At 41.0% G+C, this 11,568-nt stretch overlaps 1 long non-coding RNA gene across 1 annotated transcript; it reads left to right on the top strand.

Annotated features, from left to right (window-relative positions):
- Positions 1-385: 385 nt before the first annotated feature.
- Positions 386-723, top strand: LOC112956441. Its single transcript, XR_003251053.1, has 2 exons — positions 386-484; positions 578-723. It is a non-coding gene; the product is annotated as an uncharacterized LOC112956441 (long non-coding RNA).
- The last annotated feature ends 10,845 nt before the right edge of the window (positions 724-11,568 follow it).

The raw sequence follows: 11,568 nt of genomic DNA, 5'->3' as shown, positions 1-11,568 counted from the left end.
ACTTTTAGAAAAAAATAGTTGAAGACTATTTAAAAAGAGAATCAAAACTATTAAGAAAAAAGCAGTGTTAGATCATTAGCCTAGCATGGACACAAATTAGGCACATCCTTTCTATTTGTATGCAATTTGCCAAAGCCTGTTTGCTCCACCTTTGCAATGCAAAGGAGTAGAAACACATTCCTTGTAGCAACAGCGGAGATTTGAGTGGTATAAGGAGCTCCCCTGCTCCTCCAAGTTCCATGTGCACTGCATGTCACACAGCAGGACAGAAGCTGATCACTGGGCAGGCCCCCCTCTCTCCTCATTCCTTCAACCTTGCATGCTGTGCTTGTGCTTATTAACATTTGCATCCTGCAGGGAACTACAGAGGCAGCAAAACAAGGAATCTCTCCAGAGGAGCCTGGAACAAATCTGAAAGGAGGGAATGCAGAACAAGCTAAGGCATAACAAGGATTTGGATTTCATGTACAGCACCTAGTTGTAGGTGAGCCAAGTGATGCCTTCTAGCAGTTTGTTAATGCACTGTGCTGTATTGTTTTGTTCCTTCTTTTAAGTCTTAGCTATTCCCTATTCATAGGTCTCTAGGGGTTTGCTTCTGTTGCATCCGCATTGTGCAGCCTAGGAGGACTCCATCTCCTCAAGGGAGAGTCACAACCTTCATTCACATCCTAACTCCATTTTGGAATCAGAGCTGGGTACACATCCTTCTCCTTCCACCTCTCTCTGCCTGGGGGCCTGAGCACAGGATGACCTGTTTCTGTAGGACTGTTTGCTTCCAGACAAGTTTTTGGACTGTGTGGGGCAAGAGAAGCATTCACTGCTAAGGGACACATATAACATTAATTTCAGGGCAGAGAGACTCCGTTAGAGCCTTTTACACATTAAAGCAAACAAAAAGAAATGGAATTAAAGATCCCAGCTTAGTCTGAGCCAGGCAAACAGCTGTCCAAAGCACATCACATGTTATAATGCTGCATTAACCCATGCCTTGGAGATGTTCCTGTACCCTAATGCAGAAATGCTCAACAAATAAACATCTGTGAAGCAAAACTGTTTTCCTTCTTCTACCCATTGGTTCTCAGGCACTGACCCTTTTTACAGGCATGTCAGAAGACTACACTGCATAGCAAGGCTGGGAAATGGTTAAAAGTGAGGCTCTGTTCCAAAAACTTATGGATTGAAAGGGCCTTTTAGAAATCCACAAAGCCTGTTTTCAGCTCACCAGGTTCACAGCTTTTTTTTTTAAGGACTAAACAGACAATAGTCTGTTGTCTAATAGGACAAATTTCCTATTAAAACATACAGTTTTAAGTAAAACCATGTTGCTGTGAACATCTGCCCACTTAATTCTGAGCACTCCAAGGCAAAAGACTTGCTACAGCTTTGCACATTCAAGAACTACAACTTAACTGATGGATCTGTGCAAACCCCATTTAGCTGTTCTCACTTCTCCATGGCCTGAGCTCACTGCTGCAGCAGATCTACCATTTCAACCTGGCACATGCTCCTCCCCAGAGCATTGCCTTCCAAGTCTCTTGGAATTGCCTTCCAACTCTCTATTCAGCCTCTTTTCTCCTTGCAAATAAGTCCAGTAGAGCAGTAGGTAGCAGCCAGTAGCCAAGAATCCAGCAAAATTTATCCCAAATGATATTGCATCATCTGGACCTCTTGAAAGCCAACAAGCTCTAGAATTAGATCATTATAGTGGTGGTGAACAGAAAGGGGAAGATATTGCTATTCATTACAGAAAAAGGAGAAGATGAAAACAATAGTGTTTGGAGGGGGGATATTACACAGCTACATAGAGCAAAGGATTAGCTTCTTTTGACTGGTGGCTGTTCATTGACTAACAATAAAGCAAATAAGACTTTAACAAATAGGTGAATAGCTGTGTTATTCTGGCAGTTGAGAGAGCATAGCCAAAGAACTCACTTTTGACTTGGTCCTTGCTCTAGGTGAGGCTGTGTGGCCACTGATGGGGTGAAGAACAGCAACCAACAGAAGTCTTGCTATCCTGATAAGCACAACACAGTGAATTTCATTTTGAGAAGTGCCAATGCCTTCCTCTTCCCCACACTGGGAGCCATCTGGGCATAACAACCACATGGCCCTGCAGATGAGGCAGCATTTGCCATTTACATGGATCATGGAAGGTATTTTCAGACAGGCAGAACCAGCCAGCTAAAAATGCTTACAGCTGCAGGTGCAATGCACTCAGTGGGCAATCCTCCTGTGCCACATTAATAAAAGTTTGTTCTTTCCTTACATCATCCAGCCTCTTTAAGGACTATTGACAACAATTTGCCACAGCAAAGACTCTGAGATAGCCCAGAGTGCTCAGAAGCCTAGGGCTGGGCATATGAAAAGAAACAGTAGCATCTGTTTGTCTGTTTGGAAACAGTGAGCACACTGTAGCCCCATCGTTTAGGGGTGACAACCAAACTGCTTGTTACAGTACATGGCAGCAATGTTCCACCTGCATGTTCCATGGTCCAAACGCAGATTCTTAATGACAGCTAAGAGAAGCCAACTGGATCATGAGACTACACTAAGATAGTACTTCCCTCTCAGAAAATACCCATGTCCATCTTCTCTTGCCACAGCACTGAAAGACTTTATCTTTGGTCTAAAGACATGTAAGCCAAGGTGTGCTCTGCCTGAGCCTCCCAAAGCCTCCCCTGCTCTCCCTCCCCACAGCCACATACACATTTGTTCTGTCAGAGGCAGAGAACATGTAATTGCAAAAAGTTTTATCTACCAAGATGTTGGTACATCATGCCAAGGTAAGTGATGAATCATATTGACAATATCTTCACATGCTTGGATGAGTTTCCCCAAACAGATTTATGTTCTTAACATTTCTTTTGATGCGAAGCCTCACCTAGTAGTGATCTAATATTTTTGTATAACCAGCTTTGCATATTCTATGAAAGCAGCCTGTTTTTAGGAGCCTAAGATTTAGGTTCAAGATGCTGGTAATCAGAACAAGTCAAGGTTTGATTCAGCCCTGCAGAAAGCAAACACAAAAGTGCCAAAGGACAAGTTCCAAAAAGAAGAAATAAGATTTTCCATAGCATAGTAGCACTGTTCTGCTTTAGCATGGAGACAACAATCCTTTCTGGCTTCAGCTAGGGAACAAACTCAGTTGTAAGCAGTTCTCTCCTCTTGAAATTTAGAGCAGACTTAAAGGAAAACATACTGACTGATCCAAACTGATTTGCAATATTAGTCACAAATCCAGCAACACTGATAAACATTTAAAAACAGTTTGATTCCCTCCCACAGTTGCAGCAGCCTTCCCTTTTATCACCATTTCCTAACATATTTCTGACTTAAAATACACACACAAGGCAAAAGCCAACACCACCATATGAGATGGAGATATTTTCCCATTTTCAGAATAAAGCAGGTGACAACATATTTAAAAGAAAGCAAAATGCTTCCTTTTTTTAACCAAGGGCTAAACATCACAGGACAAACATATGTGAGAGGCAGGCCACACAGGAAGAATGAGGAAGGAGAAATCCAACAGACCTACACCAAAACTGCAGGCCCACTTAATTTCATAGCTTTCAGACAAAGGAGGGGCTCTAAGAAACAGAACTCTTAACTTACACATTCCTCCCCAGAATTTGGGTCAGATTTGGCACATAGAAACATTCACACCAGCTCAAAGCAAACCTCAATCCATAATTACATAATTCCTTTGTATTCATTATCAGCAAAAACAACCCAAAGGGGGGAAGAAAAGTGTTCCATATGGTAAATAGTTAAAAAACACATTACCAAGAAGACAAAACACAAAATCCACCCAGAGCTCAGAACAGCACCTCCCCTGTATTTGCTCACAGCTTTCACCTCAGTCAGCTGCCAAAAACAGGAGAGGGAAGTCCCAGTACGCCAGTATCCTGGTCCAGCACGTATACCAGGATGGGCTAACAATTCTTTGCAAATGTTTGGACTGCAAATCATTTTTATCAAGTCCTAAGGGTGCTGTTATGAACTCAGCAGTGTCAACTCTTATCTGTAGTCCAGCATCAAACAGTGCTGCTTATCTGGTGGAGAAAGGCAGCTCGATTGTATATGAAAATCCCATTTACCTGGGACACAAGTATTTCTTTAATAAGTGGAGACTATTCTGCCTGCCAGAAGCAGCCAAGCCTCAGCAATTCTGCCAGGACTTGCCATGTCATCCTACAAGTGAGTTCTTTTGCTTGGCTTTTTATCACTGCTGGAGAAACTGGAATTGTTTTGCCCTTCAAGGACATAGTTTTAGAGTCCCTTTGAGTAGCCACTGAAGGCACAGACAAAATTTAGGAAGGTAGTGCAAAATTCTCCTACAGATGATAGAAGTTACCTGTTGAACATCAATGTCATTTCAACGGCCTGCTCATAACTTGGATATGCTAAAGGAAATCAGAGTGACTGTTTCTAGGTTAAGCAGTCTTTTCACATGACAGAGAAGGCCTAGAAAAGCCAGTTGCTGTAAAGTTCTGCTGCAGACTGATATATGCAACTTGCTCATGAGCATACTGTATCCTAATTCAATGTCACAAGACTATATCAAATCATATTTACAGGATAGGCATTTCCTACAGCAAATAGAGCTATGTGGCTTAAAACAAGCACAGTGAGACTTTTTCAAGTACTTCTGTGGTTAGTAATACATACTGGAGTGGTAGAAGCAGGAACTCTCCAGGTACCTGCACCAGCATATGATGGGAGATGCAGGAACACAGCAAATGTGTCTTAGCAGCACAGTTCTAAAGTGACTGTGTGACCAGGTCATGAGTAAACTACACAAAACAAACATCTCAAAGTCCCCTGAATACATTTTGTCCTATAGCTATAAAATAGAAGCCCTATACACCCATTGCAGCAGATAATTAGCCTACTCCATTTATTTCTTACCACATGTGCAATGCACAACTGCTGACATTCCTGAGCTCCTCTAGGTGGGCAGAAACTGCTATTATAGATCCAGCTACATATTGCTAACCCTGGTAAATACAGAGCTAAAATCTATTCCTAGTTCAGACACTGTAAAACTGAGTAACTTAGAGAAAAGAATCAGAACTTCACATTAATAGTTACCTATACTGAGGTACTGATAGAGAAGGAGATGCAGAGGAACACAGAACACAGGCAACACACTTGATTTTTAGGATTATAATATTCATGCCTCAAGGTTCACAAAAATTCTGTGTTGCTAACATTCTCCTTGAGTGACTCTAACCACTTTGACCCCACCTGTTCTCAGGTTTCTCCAAAAAGTATTTCCAGGTCCTTGAATCACATCACTGAATTTTGTGCAGTACCTTCTAATGAAGGTGTACTTCATGAACTGGTATTAGTTGGTATCAATCGTGATGGTTCCGACTTCAAAATTGCAGTAATCTGTTCGAGAGGGCGATTTCTGCTGTGAAATCTGAATGGATATAAACATGCTTTACCCAACACTTTTGGGCATATCATTTGCTATCACACACATACTTAAACTCAATTGATAGCAAGGCTTAGTATGAAGACCATTGAAAACCAGAGCAGTTTTTATTACTGTACTGCACAAACTGTTTTACAACATCACCTAGAACCCATTACTTAGAAAGCTTTGTCTCATTGTCAGCAAGCAGAAATAGATTAAAAACAAAACATGAAACAACTCCGCTGCAGCAGTATCACTTTCACTTGCATGTTTCCCTCAATAAAATGGAAATATTGTTTAATCTTTACTTTGATTCTTAACAGTAAGGAAGTTGGTACCCACAAACCATTGTTATTTTCTTTTACTTAGAGAATGACAATGGAAAGGAAGTGAAAAAAGCCCATTCCCTTTACTGAAAAAATATCCAATTCCTGTGGATCCAACACTGTACTTTGTGTAGAAAGGGCTGCTGACACCTGTGTATTGAAAATCTTGCAGCTCAAGTGAGCAAAAATGGTAAAAGTCAGAAGGGCTCAGTGAACAGAGCACTGAAACAGCCAAGCACAACTACAGCTCCTTGTGGGCAAGTGTTTGCAAGCAGTTTGTCAGTGTACCAACAAATTAGCAGAGAGGAAACCCCAAGTGGTTGTTTTGTTATCTAGGTCTTTGTTTTTGTTTTCTAAATAATGTCTTTAGTATATAGTGAAGGGTTCAAACATAGAAATATTTACATGTAATTAACTTTTGTTTTTTTTTTCTGAGTGGCTAGTTTTCTCTCGAGTTTGCTGTTGAAAGATCAGAGGTAATATATTCTTAGACTTCTCAGACATACAGGAAAATAAGTTCACAGTATTTTCTCTATTCTAAACAAAGGTACTAGATACCAAACAATGCCATTGAATTTAATTGCCTGTAACCATCTTTTACTTGAACTTCCTGATTAATATAATGCTGCCCAGTGGGCCCTTAGTGCTAAATGATTAACTCCATTGGCCACAATGGTCTTTTGTTCCTTTAACCATTAAAAAGAGCAGAAAGCTTCAGCATAGAGTTCAGGTGCAAGAGAATTATTCCCTCCCTTGTCTGCATGCTACATTGCAAAAGATTTACAGAAGCCCAGGACTGGGTGAAGGGGACCCAGGGAGCTGAATAACTGCACAGCAGAATCCACTTGTCCATGCATGCAGCCTGGGAGCAGACAGCTATTTAGGCTGCACTTTACCTACCAGCTGCTGGATGTCAAGTGTTTCTGGGAACACATGGAAGATTTCCAGCATGAAGCTATGGTGAAAGTTGCCCCCCTTCCCAGACTTCCAAAGAGATACCTTCCCGCTGTTTGGAATAGTTCATAAATTAAGATACTAGTGACAAGCTGCCTAGTCTACAGAAGATGGACACTAGGGCTTCACTAATCTACATGCCTAGCTGAGCCGTCCCCACCTCTCTGCAAGATCCCCCCCTGCTCCACAAGATTCATCTCCCAAAACAGTAAAATTTTACCAAGATTAGAAGTTGAAGAGACTTTTAAGGTTTCAGTATTCTGACATATAAGGCAAAGGATTTGCAGTTTGGCCCAGAAAGTGTTGATGAAATATGTTCTTTCTATGCTCATGAATACAATCCATCTAAATTCATGCATGTTGTAATGCACAAACTACACTTGCTTTCTGGTAGAGAATTTCATAGCTCCTCTTCACAGCTGGATTACAGATATTCCATCTCCACAGCACACTGCAGCTGTTCTCCAACATGTGGTTCCAGGCTGCACTCAGCCAAGCCAGGCCTAGATCCAAGTACTAAGAGCTAGCACAGAGAATCTTAGGCTCTTTCAAGTTGTAGGAAAAGAAGCTACAAATCAGGGAGCATCAGCTTGGACCAGAATAGTGACAGGAAGAGTCTGAGATGGGCCAAATAGACTGCATTAGTATAGTGGGTAAAAAATAAGTTCCATCAGTGTCCTTTGCATGATTTGTACAACAATATCCAGAATTTTGCAGGTTTTAAAAGTCTGATTCCACAGATGCAGCCATTGACATTAGAGGAAGGTGTGAGTTTATGCACAACAGCTGCACCATTTTAAGTATACCTCTGAGGTTAAGTAAACCTCCTACTGTGCAAGGCAATAGATTATTCCTAAGACAAGATTACAGTGCTCTGCATGATTCTCTTGAACAGATGGCAGAGACAAGTAGCCAAACTGTACTGAGCATTGAGACTAGAGCAGTCAATATTTTCTATATCAGATCTTTGTTGTGCTGAATACTCAGAGACAGTTCTGAAGCACAGGACTGGGTAGATAAATAGTTCAAGAAAATAAATTGCTCAACTAAAGCAGTACAACAAAAACAGTGTCATACAGAACTCCCCTCTGCCCCCATCCACAGCTTTATCTTATTACATCAGCATGTAGGAACACAGAGGAAATAAGGCTGCTATGACAGTCCATGTACTACCTCAAACTTTCATTCTTACCTCAAGCTAAAGCCCATGTTAGGTGGTTTGTGCTGGTCACTTCTTTCTGCCCTTCAGGGACTCCTCCAAAGGGACCGAAATCCCACTTCCCCCAGAGCAGGAGATATTCACCTTACAGCTGCACTGCAATAGGGTCTAGCCAGCTTTATTCCTGTTAAACTGACTTCTCTCCAAGTATTAGGGGCTATTCACTGTCACATTAATATCAGTAAGGTGTTCAACAAGTTGTAGTCACCTAGATTTGCCACCTGGAATCCTGCACATCCATGATTGGGTTTGACTTCAGTCCCAGAAGCACAGATCTACAACAAGAATGACTCAAGAGGCAGGATGCTGGACTTCATGGATAACTGCCCTTTCCTCCAAGAAGATTTTCACTACAGCCACATCCAGTCACTTCATGCCCTTAAGGAAGCTGGATTTCTCCTGAAGCCTGATGAGTACAGGAGATTCACTCATTGGGGTGCCACAACTGCCAAAGTTGGATCCTTCTAACCAGCAGTATTTCCTAAACAACATTTCCCTGACCTACACTTCTCCATGAGTAGGGCCAGTAGGACTTGATTAAGACTTATGAATTTCAGAGCCTAAGTAGGTTAGACTCCCATTTCTCACAATGCTTTTAGCTCTTGATCTAAAGCCCAGTAGAGTCAGATTCCAGCTGTTGACTCTGATGGGCTTTGGAATATGTCACAACTTTATCATCAGGAGTAAACTGATGAGTTTATAGCCATGGTTTCTAGTCAAGAAGGTGCTGCACAAAATCCACAGCTTCAATAGTAGCGCTAGAGCATCGGTTAAGTTAAAGCAAAACAATTCTTGCTACTATCAGTAATGATTATTTTTATCAATGACCACTCATTATGCTCTGATACCAATGCTTGTTCATTTCTCCATGGCAAAAGACTGCCCCAGTGCTGTAGATTTCTCTGCTCCCATTTACTGTTTCAGTCAGAGGTTTTGCATAGGACCACATAGGTCACATTTCAAAATCTGGTCCTACACTGTGCTCTTTTGTTTAGCTAAGACCTCACACTGTCTGTAGGTAGGAGCTAATGCTGATCCTCAGTAGCACCAGGAAGTAGCTACTTTCCCTAGGGGCTCAGGTCAGAAACCAGATGAGAGACCCATTATGTTAAAGACTCTACAACCCATTCAGTGTTGAAGCGGTCCCCACAAATCCCTCAAACACTTTCACAGAAAACTGTTTACTTAACACTGCAGGATCTTTCAAAACTATGTTTTCAAGTTTTACAACACTAGCCATCATTCAGGTCTCTATACTCCTTCTGTGTCAGAAGCCAGGCTAGCAGAGTCCTTGGAGCATTTCCAAGGTCACTGTGAAGGACAGAGCCTTGTTTTTGTATCTCATTCTGAGACAGGAGTCACTGTGTGCTGGAGCTACCACTCCCATTTCTGTGAGGTCCTGGCCAGGTGCCAGCCCAGGTTGGCACTAATATTTTGCAAGCAGCCCACTTCCAGCAGCAATCAGATCTTTCCTAATAACATTCCCCTGCAGCTGCCTCCCTTCATTCAGTTCTTCCCCAATCCAACATGCACCAATTTGCCAGAAAACCCACAAGCCTTAAAGCTACTGTAGCAGACATTCTCTGGACAGTATTACTCTGCCACCTCAGAAGAAATTAAGTTCAGAAAGACTCCCCAAGATTGATGATACCTACACATCCTTCAAACCTGGCTGGCCCACATTTGTTTCTCCTCACACTGAACACTTTCAGGAGTCATGCTACATGCCCAATCTGCAAAACTTTGCAGTATAAGAAAGTCATTCAGTGAATGACTTCATAACTGGTGCTTTGCATCACTCTGCTTAAATGCAGCTTGAAGAGCTACAGACATAAGCATTTTCTTCTCAAGTTGGGCTACACCAAGCACATCTAGCATGGACAACAGCAGTGGAGAGGTGGTAGCTGCTAGCCTGAATCTTCATCAACTGTTAGGGTTTGTAAGAATACAAGCAAATCACACTTATCCCCTCTAATCACCTACTAGATGCTAGCCTGGAAGTGTCCTTAAGGGGTTCCATACACAAGAACACTCCCAGCACAGCTGCAGACTTGAGGCCTCTGGTAAAGCAGCCAATGCCGTAAAAAAGCAGAAGAGATGAAGTCATTGCCAGGACCTTTTAATGCATGCTATTCATTATATTGAAGTCCCCTGTGGAAACAGGGCAAATACACAGAAAAGGACAAAAATATTTGCCATGGACCCAAATTACCCTTAGGGAAATTCCCTGCCAAATCTATACCTAGCAAATTGGTTAACTCTGAACACATGAAAACAGAAGCCAGGAATAAAAACAACTTAAGGCTATTATTTAGAATATCACATCCTAACTTTAGATGCAGCTAGTCTCTACCATTTGGTGAGAGTAAAATCTAATGATTTTACTGGCTTTTTTTTTAACTCACTTAAGACAGAGCTCCTTTCCAGATCCATATCTGTTTTGGTCTAGCAAATCCTGATTTACTGGGGTACATAGTGATAGAGGGAAACATTTAGCTTTACCTATTGGAAATTATTTTACTTATTACATATTCTTTCAGCATATTCATACATATTCATTTACTTAGTATAACAATTTCACCCTCATTTTATTAGGTAACCACAGATAATCCTGTATCATCTTCTGAAAACCATTGTCTCATAGGCTTTACTTTCTTGCAAGGTCACATTGCTCCTTTCTAGTAACTCCACCAAATGTAATCTGGGACTAATTGGGCCTAAACACTAACCTCTACAAGGTGACTTCTCTTTTCATACAGGGAAAAGAACTTCTACAGTGCAGCTTTTATTCTTAACTGCCTTAAAGGCCACTTGCTTAAAACATAAACAACACACCTTACTCTATATAAGAACTTAGGAGAAAATGAAAATAGCACAGTTGAGAGAAGTTTATTCCTAAGCCCATTTCAACTATTTATGGTTAGTATTTTCTAAGTAAAAAACTTTTGGCCTTAATGCATCAAAGAAGCAGTCCCAGACAGGGTTTTGTTACTAAGTTCTATTACCATAGAAGTTTTATTAGTCTAAAGCACAATCTTAGGAGAAGTCTTAGATCTGAACAACCTGTTTCATAATACCTAATATGAATTATAGCTTTTTTTTTTTTACTACTGCTTCTAAACAAAAAAAGCTCAGCTGTAGAGAAGGTCACCATGAAAATAGCATTTTATTTGTTTTCTCTCATTTCAAAGATATCCTCATTTAAAGGTTCAATCAATATTCCTTCTATTACTGACTTTTCCCTCATTTTGAACTAGTTGTTATTTTCTTACATACACTCTTTATTCCACCCCTTCCACAGCTACTTCCAGTTTAGCTAATCATAAGACATACAAATATCAAAGTTAAAAGCCAAAGAAGCCTATAAGAAACAAAAGCATATGAAAAAATAGCACACAGAAGAAAACACTGCTATGATCAAGCACTTACCACAGAAAGAGAAAAGTAAGAGTGGCCTACCAGGGTATTTAAAGTCTGTGGAGCAATTAGGAAGCAATTAGGGAGACACTCAGGTGTTCAGCATTCTCAAAATTGGCATTCACAGTTTGACCAATCAATTTCAAAGCGGGCTTATATAGGCAGGAGGTTTGGGCTTGTGGTGGTTTCTTCATTCTTTGACTTTCAAGTTATTGGTAAGGCTTTTG

The sequence above is a fragment of the Nothoprocta perdicaria genome, unplaced genomic scaffold (assembly GCF_003342845.1).
Source record: "Nothoprocta perdicaria isolate Ctin4 unplaced genomic scaffold, notPer1 scaffold_11, whole genome shotgun sequence".
Classification (NCBI taxonomy): domain Eukaryota; kingdom Metazoa; phylum Chordata; class Aves; order Tinamiformes; family Tinamidae; genus Nothoprocta; species Nothoprocta perdicaria.
This window is presented reverse-complemented; position numbering and strand designations above follow the sequence as displayed.